This window comes from Rutidosis leptorrhynchoides, chromosome 2 (assembly GCF_046630445.1).
Source record: "Rutidosis leptorrhynchoides isolate AG116_Rl617_1_P2 chromosome 2, CSIRO_AGI_Rlap_v1, whole genome shotgun sequence".
Lineage (NCBI taxonomy): Eukaryota > Viridiplantae > Streptophyta > Magnoliopsida > Asterales > Asteraceae > Rutidosis > Rutidosis leptorrhynchoides.
This window is the reverse complement of record NC_092334.1, coordinates 383884909-383896217: the sequence shown is the minus strand read 5'-3', so window position 1 is coordinate 383896217 and position 11309 is coordinate 383884909. Positions and strand designations below refer to the sequence as shown.

Here is an 11309-nt window from a genome sequence, read left to right as displayed (position 1 = left end):
TTGAATTTGAATGAGTATGATTGTTTTGATTTATATGAAAGAATGGATATTGTTGTGAAAGTAGGGAGTATAGTTGATGATTGCTGAATCAGTTTCGAAAATGTAATATATTAATTGTGAATTTATATATCTCTCGGGTATTACCTACCCATTAAAAAAATTTTCACAATTAATATTTTGTACAAAAGAAGTTTATTACAGTCTTTATGAAAATATATGTGTATATTTTCTTTAGATGTAACATAGATTTAATGAGTTAATATTAAATTAAACTCATTTGTTTTATGGTTGGAACTAGAATTGAGTAATCCCTAAAACTTTATAAATTGCATAAGTATTTCTTCAATAATATTGAAATTATGAATCATTACTTTGTTATTTGTTGGTTTTCGTGAAATTCTTATGAACTTTGCAAGGTACGAATGATGTTATTTGAAAAGTTTCGAGTACATCGATGATGAAAGTGTAAAATCAAACATATATTCGAATAATACACTTGATTTATTATGAATTGGATTTTTTTTATTGAATTGAGACAGAGATTGTAATTAACGATGGTTAAGTTGCGGACGAAGGACGTACATCATTGCATATTTGTAATATAAATTAACTGAGTAGTTAAGATTCACACATAATAGCTTAGTACGGAAAGATTTATTATGGTTTAAAAATTTATACATATAAAATATACATATAAATCTTCCGATTGGAAATGAGTTAATACTTCATAACTCGTTGATACAATATATTTGTTGTTGATTCGTAATGATGTCCACAATGATTCTTGAACTGACAGAGTTTGTGTTGTTACAGGTGCTGTTGATTCTGACGATACTGACGGCACTGACTGTGTTGATGATGCTACGGTCCTGTTGATGCTGTTGGTAAAACAATTCTAGCTTGTAAATCGTACACCATTTTCGATCAAAGTTTCTACTCTACCATCTCCGTTCACTCATCCGATTTACGGTCAGAATTAAATAATCTCTAAGATTTTGGAGATTACATAACTGCCGCAGAGATATCTCTTCAATGAAGTTTATGAATTAATACTTCATCGTTTGTTGTTGTTGATATTCCTGGATATTTACAGGGCGTATGACGTTGATGTTTGAGATACAGATTGTGATGTTGCGGTGTGGGATGTGGATGTTGTTGGTGGTGGTGGTGATGGTACTGTTGGTGTTGTTGATGGTGGTACTGTTTATGCTGCTGGTGCTGCTGCTGGTGTTTGTAACCTTTGCACCATATTCTCCAAAGCTACTACCCGAGCGCAAAGCTCGTTGACTTCTTCTATTACACCGGGGTGATTGTCGGTTCGGACGAGCGGATAAATAAAATCTAGAATTTGGTGTAGTATGTAATCGTGACAAGATACTCTAGAAATAAGAGAGAAAATGGTGTTTCGGATAGGTTCACCGGTAAGTGCTTCAGGTTCTTCGCCAAGAGGGCAATGTGGTGGATGGAAGGGATCACCTTCTTCTTGTCTCCAATGATTAAGGAGGCTACGAACTCATCCCCAATTCATCCAGAATAGATGATGACTAATTGGTTGATCCATTCCGGTCACACTGCTTTCGGAACTTGAGTGGGATTCCATTTCGGAATCCGAGGGACTTGAACTAATGACGAATTCCATTTCGTACGATTGAATAAAGAATTTTTCGATATGAAATGATTTTCCGGCTATCGAGTGGTATTCTAATTATATAGAGCAAAAGGTTTCGTAGATTACGGAGGAATTTACGGAATATGTCAGGCAAAGTTTACAGTAACATATACGCTAAGATATGAATTAGCAGATACTCTAAGATATGAATTTTGTCTATACACTATTCATGCAATCAATGCAATAAGATGTGTCTAGACTAAGAATGATAAGCAGGTAATTTCCGACAAGAATGATGAGCAAAACTTTTGAAATGCAGACACGGTCGAAGTCCAGACTCACTAATGCATCCTAACGACTATCAGTTAGACACACTAATGCAGACCTGGTTCGCTAAGACCACCGCTCTGATACCAATTGAAAGGACCCGTTCATATACATTATAAACGATTCACAATAGTTGATTACATAGCGAGGTATTTGACCTCTATATGATACATTTTACAAACATTGCATTCGTTTTTAAAAGACAAACTTTCTTTACAACAAAAGTTGATGGCATGCACACCATTTTATAATACATCCAACTATAATTGGCTTAATAATAATCTTGATGAACTCAATGACTCGAATGCAACGTCTTTCAAAATATGCCATGAATGACTCCAAGTAATATCCTTAAAATGAACTAATGCACAGCAGAAGATTTCTTTAATACCTGAGAATAAACATGCTTTAAAGTGTCAACCAAAAGGTTGGTGAGTTCATAGGTTTATCATAACAATCATTTCAATATATTAATAGACCATAAGATTTCCGTTTATAAATATATGTACACTCGCAAGTGTATAAAAGTATTCTATAAGTTGTAGGCACCCGGTAACAAGCCTTAACGTTCATGTTTTACCCTCTGAAGTACACCAGATCAGGTGTGTTTAAAATAACCTCGAAGTACTAAAGCATCCCATAGTCAGGATGGGGTTTGTCAGGCCCAATAGATCTATCTTTAGGATTCGCGCCTACCGTACATAGACAAGTAGTTTAATGTTACCAAGCTAAGGGTATATTTCTGGTTTAAACCCACGTAGAATTAGTTTTAGTACCTGTGCCTATTTCGTAAAACATTTATAAAAACAGCGCATGTATTCTCAGTCCCAAAAATATATATAAAAGGGAGCAAATGAAACTCACAATACTGTATTTCATAGTAAAAATACATATAACGTCATTTAATAAGTGCAAGGTTGGACTCGGATTCACGAACGTATCAATATTGAGATTCAATATTGCAGGAAAGTACGTAGACGCAACGGAGATGATAAACACTAGATTGACCTCACGAGCATACCCATGAACCATACCCATCACCTCCATAGCTATAACCCATAATTTCCTTAGCTTCGACTCATTCAAAAAAACTATTTTGAAATCACCCGGACAGCACTCCGTCGTAATATTTTATGTATACTAATAATATCTTGAAATAATACAAAGAAAATATATATATGTAATTCGATTGAGAGAGTTTAGAGAAATATATTTTCAAGTTTTTATAAAATAATGAAACCTATTGAATTCTATTTATAATAGATTTTTGAATTATTAAAGTGAATTATTAAAGTATGAATTATTAAAGTGAATTATTAAAGTATGAATTATTAAAGTGAATTATTAAAGTATGAATTATTAAAGTGAATTATTAAAGTATGAATTATTAAAGTGAATTATTAAAGTATGAATTATTAAAGTGAATTATTAAAATATGAATTATTAAAGTTAAAGTAAAGTAAAAGTAAAGTAAAGGTAAAGTTAAAGTATAGTAAAAGTATAAAAAAACTATGTATGTATAATACGCGTATAAATATATATAATATTAATTTAAATCGTTATATATATTTAATGAAATAAAATATAAATATCGTTATATTTATTATACTAGTTAAGTAATGAGTTGTCAAAAGTGATTCTAGATATTTATAAAAGTTATATACGTTTTAATAATAAAGTTCTTTTTAAACTAAAACGTCTTTGTACGTTTGAAAGTAGATTAATAGAATAATATGGAAACCAATTCTCCACTAACTTTTGTCTAACTTTCGTAAATGACACTTTTTGTTTTTATTTATAAATAGCTTTACAAATTATTCTGAATATCGTTAAGAGGAATAGATTTTCTCAAATCATAGTGGACCTCTCAACAGAGACTTGTAATCATAATTCAATGTTTCTGATAATTCAATCATTTAATATATTTTTTTCGTCAAAAATCATATTGAAACAAATACGTTCGTGTAAAGTATTATACGTTTAATACTTTATTAATATTCTCAAGTTATAATATATATATACATGTACATATCTATTTATATATAACGGTTCGTGAATCGTCAGAATTTGGTCGAGGTTATAATGAATGTATGAACACAGTTTAAAATTCTTGAGATTTAACTTAACAAACTTTGCTTATCGTGTCGGAATAATATAAAGATTAAAGTTTAAATTTGGTCGAAAATTTCTGGGTCGTCACACTTAGTTAGCTGTGGTATCGAAATTGTGATTAACTTCATTGTCGATTTCCATTGGACTATCTATGTAGTGTTTAACTCTGTGACCATTAACTTTAAATTCAATTCCATTTGAATTTATTAATTCTATCGTTCCGTATAGAAAAACTCTTTTGACTATGAATGGTCCAGACCATCTTGATTTCAATTTTCTAGGAAATAGCTTGAATCGTGAATTGAAAAGAAGAACTCTGTCTCCTTCTTTAAATTCTTTTGAACTTTTGATTCTTTTATCATGCCATTTCTTCATTCTTTCTTTATAGATTAATGAATTTTCTTATGCTTCATGTCTTAATTCTTCTAATTCGTTTAGTTGACTTAACCGTAGACGTCCAGCTTCATGTAAATCAAGATTACATGTCTTCAAAGCCCAAAATACTTTGTGTTCAATTTCTACTGGAAGATGACATGCTTTTCCATAAACGAGTCTAAAAGGTGTGGTTCCAATTGGAGTTTTGTAGGCTGTTCTAAAAGCCCAGAGTGCATCCTCCAATTTAATGGACCATTCCTTCGGATTTGATCCTACGGTTTTCTCTAGAATACGTTTTAAAGCTCGGTTGGTATTTTCAACTTGTCCACTTGTTTGTGGATGATAAGCAGTGGAGATTTTATGAGTTACTCCATATCTTTTGAGAACTTTCTCAAGTTGATTATTACAGAAATGAGTACCCCGATCACTTATTAAAGCTTTCGGTGTTCCAAACCTTGCAAAAAGACGTTTTAAAAAGTTGACTACAACTCGTGCATCGTTAATTAGGAGAGCTTGTGCTTCCACCCATTTAGATACATAATCAATGGCTACGAGAATGTAGAGATTATTATGAGATTTTGGAAATGGACCCATAAAGTCAATACCCCAAATGTCAAATACTTCGCATACTTGAATGACATTTTGTGGCATTTCATCACGTTGACTTATTTTTCCGGCCCTTTGACAAGCATCACAGGATTTGCAAAGAAGGTGTGCGTCTTTGTAAATTGTAGGCCAATAGAATCCAGCATCATAAACTTTTCTTGCTGTTAGTTGAGGCCCATAATGCCCTCCTGTTGGTCCTGTGTGACAATGGTTTAAAATTTTACTAGCTTCATCTCCGAATACACATCGGCGTATTATTCCATCTGGACAACTTTTAAACAGATGTGGATCTTCCCAGAAATAGTGTTTTATATCACTAAAGAATTTCTTTCGTTTTTGGTACGATAATCCTTTTTCAAGGAATCCACATACTAAGTAGTTTGCATAGTCTGCAAACCATGGTATTTCACTATAATCTATCTTCAATAGATATTCATCAGGAAAGTTGTCTTGTATGGCCGATTCATTTAGAACTTCTAATTCGGGATTTTCAAGACGAGAAAGATGATCAGCGGCGAGATTTTCTGCTCCTCTTTTATCTCGGATTTCAATATCGAACTCTTGTAAGAGTAAGATCCAACGGATTAATCTTGGTTTGGCATCTTGTTTCGAAAATAGGTATCTAAGAGTAGAATGGTCGGTATAGACCACCGTTTTTGCTAGAATGAGATATGAACGAAATTTGTCAAAAGCAAAAACAATAGTAAGGAGTTCTTTTTCAGTAGTTGTGTAATTCGTTTGTGCTCCTTGTAACGTCTTACTAGCATAATATATAGATTGAAATCGTTTTTCAATCCTTTGTCCTAAAACGGCTCCCATTGCAAAATCACTTGCATCGCACATTAGTTCAAACGGTAAATTCCAATTCGGTGTTATCATGATCGGCGCATTAGTAAGTTTCTCTTTAAGAATATTAAAAGATTTGATGCATTCATCTGAAAAGATGAATGGAGCATCCTTTTCTAGGAGTTTATTCATAGGAGTGGCAATTTTAGAAAAATCTTTTATGAAACGTCGGTAAAAACCGGCATGCCCTAGAAAACTCCTAACTCCTCTAACATTGGTGGGATGTGGAAGTTTAGCAATTACATCTACTTTAGCTCTATTCACTTCAATTCCTTCCTTTGAAATTTTATGACCAAGAACGATGCCTTCTTTAACCATGAAATGGCATTTCTCCCAATTAAAAACTAGATTTGATTGTTCGCATCTAATAAGCATTCGTTCCAGATTAACTAGACATGATTCAAAAGTATCACCGAAGACTGAAAAGTCATCCATGAAAACTTCCATGCATTCTTCTATCATGTCGTGAAAAATCGCCATCATGCACCTTTGAAAGGTTGCAGGGGCGTTGCAAAGTCCAAATGGCATGCATTTGTAAGCAAAAGTACCATAAGGGCACGTGAACGTGGTTTTCTCTTGATCTTCGGGTGCTATTGGAATGTGAAAGTATCCGGAAAAACCATTTAGAAAACAATAGTAACTATTTCCGGCTAATCTTTCCAACATTTGATCAATAAAAGGTAAGGGAAAGTGATCTTTTCTGGTGGCGTCATTTAATTTTCTATAATCAATACATACACGCCTTCCTGTTACAGTCCTAGTAGGAATAAGCTCATTTTTCTCATTTGTAATGACAGTCATGCCACCCTTCTTAGGCACGCATTGAACTGGGCTTACCCATGGACTATCAGAGATTGGATAAATTAAACCTGCATCTAGCAGTTTAATAATTTCTTTTTTAACTACATCTTGCATATTCGGATTTAGTCTTCGTTGGCGTTGCACATACCTTTTATGACCTTCTTCCATAAGGATTTTATGTGTGCAATACGAAGGACTTATTCCTTTTATATCATGAATCTTCCATGCAATGGCTGGTTTATGAGCTTTCAACACAAAAATGAGTTGTGATTTCTCATTTTCAGTAAGAGAAGACGATATTATTACAGGTAATTCAGATTCACCATGTAAATAAGCGTATTCCAAATGGTTTGGAAGTGGCTTTAACTCTAATTTCGGAGGTTCTTCTATCGATGATTTATATCGATATATGTCTTCTTCTTTTAGCATTTGAATTTCTTCTGTTGTTGGTTCATATCCATTAGCTATTAGTGTAGCTAACATTTCAGCTTCATCAATTGGTTCATTACCTTCTCCTAAAGAACATTCTCCTGTTCCTTGTAATTCTGGAAATTCTTCTAATAATTCTGCATGTGAATCTATAGTTTGAATATAATAACATGTATCATCTGCAGATTGCGGTTGTTGCATTGCTCTATCAACTGAAAAGGTAACACTCTCGTCCTCTATACTTAGGGTCAGTTTCTTACCAAACACGTCTATCATTGCTTTAGCCGTGTTTAAGAATGGTCTTCCTAATATGAGAGGAACTTGAGAATCTTCTTCCATGTCCAGAACAACAAAATCTACTGGAAATACTAAAGTACCAACTTTAACTAGCATATTCTCCATTATCCCTCTAGGATATTTTATTGATCGATCGGCTAGTTGTATGCTTATTCTTGTTGGTTTCAATTCTCCAAGGTCTAGTTTAGCGTATAGTGAATACAGCATTAGATTTATACTAGCACCTAAGTCTGCCAATGCTTCTATTGAACTAAGACTACCCAGAAAACATGGAATTGTGAAACTTCCTGGATCAGATAATTTTTCTGGTATCTTATTCAACAGCACTGCTGAACAATTAGCATTCATAGTAACAGCTGAGAGTTCTTCCATTTTCTTTCTATTTGAGATTAGATCTTTCAAGAATTTAGCATATCTAGGCATTCCTGAAATCACATCAATGAAAGGAAGATTTACATTTATCTATTTAAACATATCCAAGAATTTGGATTGCTCGGCTTCAAGTTTCTCTTTCTTCATTTTACTCGGGTAAGGAAGTGGTGGTTGGTATGGTTTAACATAAGGTTTATTCTTAGCTGTGTTATCTTCATTAACCTTTTCAACTACCGGTTCTTTTTCCTTATCTTGATCAGGTTGTGGTTCTTGTGGAGTAGGAATAGCTTCATCAGAAGTTACAGGTATTTCAGGTGGTTTAAGTGTTGTACCACTTCTTGTGGTAATGGCTTTAGCTGTTTCATTCCGGGGGTTAGCATTTGTATCATTAGGTAAACTTTCCGGTTTTCTTTCACCTATTAACCTTGCTAGGTTACTTACTTCTTGTTCCAAATTTTGAATAGAAGCTTGTTGATTTCTAAATGCTTGAGCATTTTATTCATTAGTTTGTTTTTGAGATGTGAAAAACTGCGTTTGAGTTTCAACTAGCTTCGTCATCATATCTTTTAAATTCTGCTTTTTATCATCGGTTTGTGGTGGTTTGTTTTGAAAATTAGGTCTTTGCTGGTTGTAAGTATTGTTGGATACTTGTTGATTGCTAGGACCTTGTTGGTTGTTGTATGGAATATTTCGGTTATAATTCTGGTTTTGATTGTAAATCGGTCTTGGCGGTTGATAATTATTCTGATAATTATTTCCAGGCCTTTGGTTTATGTATGAAATATTCTCTCTTTTTTCCATTGTTAGTTCAATACTAAGACAATCTTTTGTCAAATGTGGTCCTCCATACTGCTCACAACTAATTCGTATTGAGTGTATATCTTTAGTCATCTTTTCCATTCGTCTCTCGACAGCATCTATCTTTGCAGAAATGGAATCTATGTCATGGCTAGAATCGGCTCTAGCTGCTTTAGATGATCTAACGATATCTTTTTCTTGGTGCCACTCATGTGAGTAGGAAGCAGTGTTATCAATAATTTTATAAGCATCAGTTTCGATTTTCTTCATAATAGAACCACCAGCTGCTATATCGATGTCTTTCCTTGTAGTGATGTCGCATCCTTGGTAGAATATTTGTACTATTTGACAGGTGTCTAAACCATGTTGCGGACATCCTCTTAATAACTTTTCAAATCTTGTCCACGCCTCATATAGAGTTTCATTTGGCTTCTGTGTGAACGTAACAATTTCTCCTTGAAGTCTTACGGCTTTACATGCCGGAAAGAATTGTTTAAGAAAATTTTCAACTAAAACGTCCCATGTATCAATCGCCCCTTCAGGTAACGATTCCAACCAATCTTTGGCTTCTCCCTTTAAAGTCTAGGGAAATAACATGAGATATATCTGTTCATCCTCTACTTCTCGGATTTTAAATAGAGTGCAGATCCTATTAAAGGTACGAAGATGTTCATTTGGATCTTCCTTCGGCGCACCACTAAATTGGCATTGATTAGTCACCATGTGTAGAATTTGTCCTTTGATTTCATAATCTGGTGCATTAATGTCAGGATGAGTAATTGCGTGACCTTGGCCAGTGCGTTTAGCTCTCATTCGGTTTTCCATACTTAAAGGTTCCAGATTCTCCATAATTGAATTTGTTGAATCGGAATCACTAGAGGATTCTGATTTAATGGTTCGTTCCTCAACAATCTCTGTTTGAATGATTGGTGGTTCCGGAGGAAAAATTAATGGTTCAGGATCTATGAATTATCCCTGAATATTCTCCGGATTCTCAATTGTGAGGTCGGGTTCAAAAAATGGATTATTGGAAATTTGAACTGGAGTACTTGGTTGACTGGATGACGATTCTAAAGAAAAATCAACGGCGGTAATATTTGCTAGATGTCTTGATCTAGTTACAGGTGGTGAACGTACAAAAGGTGGTGAACGTCTTGCTCGGTGCATTCACTAAATATCCTATTAGTTTTTAAAAGGAAAGAAAAAATTATATAAGTTATTCAATTAATAGACTTTTCTGATTTTGCCCACGTTTCGAATAGCCAAAAGATGCAGCAGAGAGGCAGGATTCGTTTGGTCTCAATATAATTGAGGACTGTTTGGCTCCAATAACTCGGTCCACGTACAAATCCAACTATTACTACGAACCAGAAAATTTTGATGTCTATCAATTTAACCACTTAAAATAAATTTTCGTAATTTTAAGAAGTATAGATAAGAAGTAGAAAAAAAAATCTATGTCCTAAAAACTAGAATGACGAGAAATAAGAAAGAAAAAGAGCGCGTCGAAAAAGGTCGAAAAATAAAAGACGTCAAAAAATAAGAAAGAAAAAATGACTTATAGAACTTAAAAACACTCGACTAACCCAACCTTATTACTATCACTAACTTAAAATTATAATTTCAAATTGAGATTACTAATTGGAATAATAATTGATACATAGGTAAAAGGCGTCTAAAAATATTAAAGCTTACAAGTAAAACTGTATCCCAAATGGCAATATCTTAAAAAGGAACTAAAACTTAAAAAGGCGTCGCAAAATTCTAAAGCACCTAAATCTTAGTCTAAAGAAAAAGCACTTAAGGGATTTTACGGCAAGGCCTAAAAATCTATAAATAAAAATAACTATGGCAAAAACTAAGAATTAAAACTAAATACGAGCGAAAAATACAAATATTACGCTAAAAACAATTAAAAAAAATAAAATATAAAAATATACTAAAAGTTGTAAAAAGTACAATTTTTATAAAAATATTATTTTTATATTATTTATTTTATAAAACTATTAATTTTAAAATTTAATTAAACTAATTAAACTAAATATATAAATTAAATCTAAAAACTAATAACTAATTAAATAATAAAACCTAATTAGGGTTTATTAAATAATAATAATAATACACCGTAATTAATGCAGTTAGGGTTTCCTGTTGGCGTGTCAGACACTCTCATGCGATCGCATGAGTTTATGCCTTCGGGCTCATGCGATCGCATGAGCCAGGATTTTGGGCCAGGTTACGGGCTGCTACAATAGCAGGCCGAATGTTTTTTTTTTTTTTAAATTTTGCTGTGTTTATTTTTTCTGTTTTAAATATTTATATAATATATTTTTATAAATTAAATAAAACTTATATTTTTATAAAATAAATATAAAGAAGCTTTTATAGAACTTAAATATTTAACAAACTCTTAAAAATATTTATATTTTTGTTTTCTTTTTATATTTTCGAATATATAAAAACGTATTTTTTACAAAAGCGTATTTTAATAAAAGTAAACTAAAAATAAAAATCTTTTTGTTTTTTATATATATTAGCGTTGCGCTTCTGGCTTTTAAGCTAGATGTTCCCCGGCAGCGGCGCCAAAAATACTTGATAGTTAAAGCTAAGGGGTATATAAAATAGCTTAAATTTTACTAGGAGATACTATTAAATACGATACAATTTTACTCAAGATATTTATTTATTTATTGAATGGATATACTTAAACCTTGCTACAACACTTATAGGTAGTGTA

The 11309-nt window shown here is 32.8% G+C and overlaps 1 non-coding gene across 1 annotated transcript; it reads left to right on the top strand.

The window, feature by feature from the left end:
- The first annotated feature begins 8930 nt into the window (after nt 1-8930).
- LOC139895232 (small nucleolar RNA R71) lies at nt 8931-9037 on the top strand. The gene has a single exon (XR_011775693.1). It is a non-coding gene; the product is annotated as a small nucleolar RNA R71 (small nucleolar RNA).
- Nucleotides 9038-11309: the final 2272 nt, after the last annotated feature.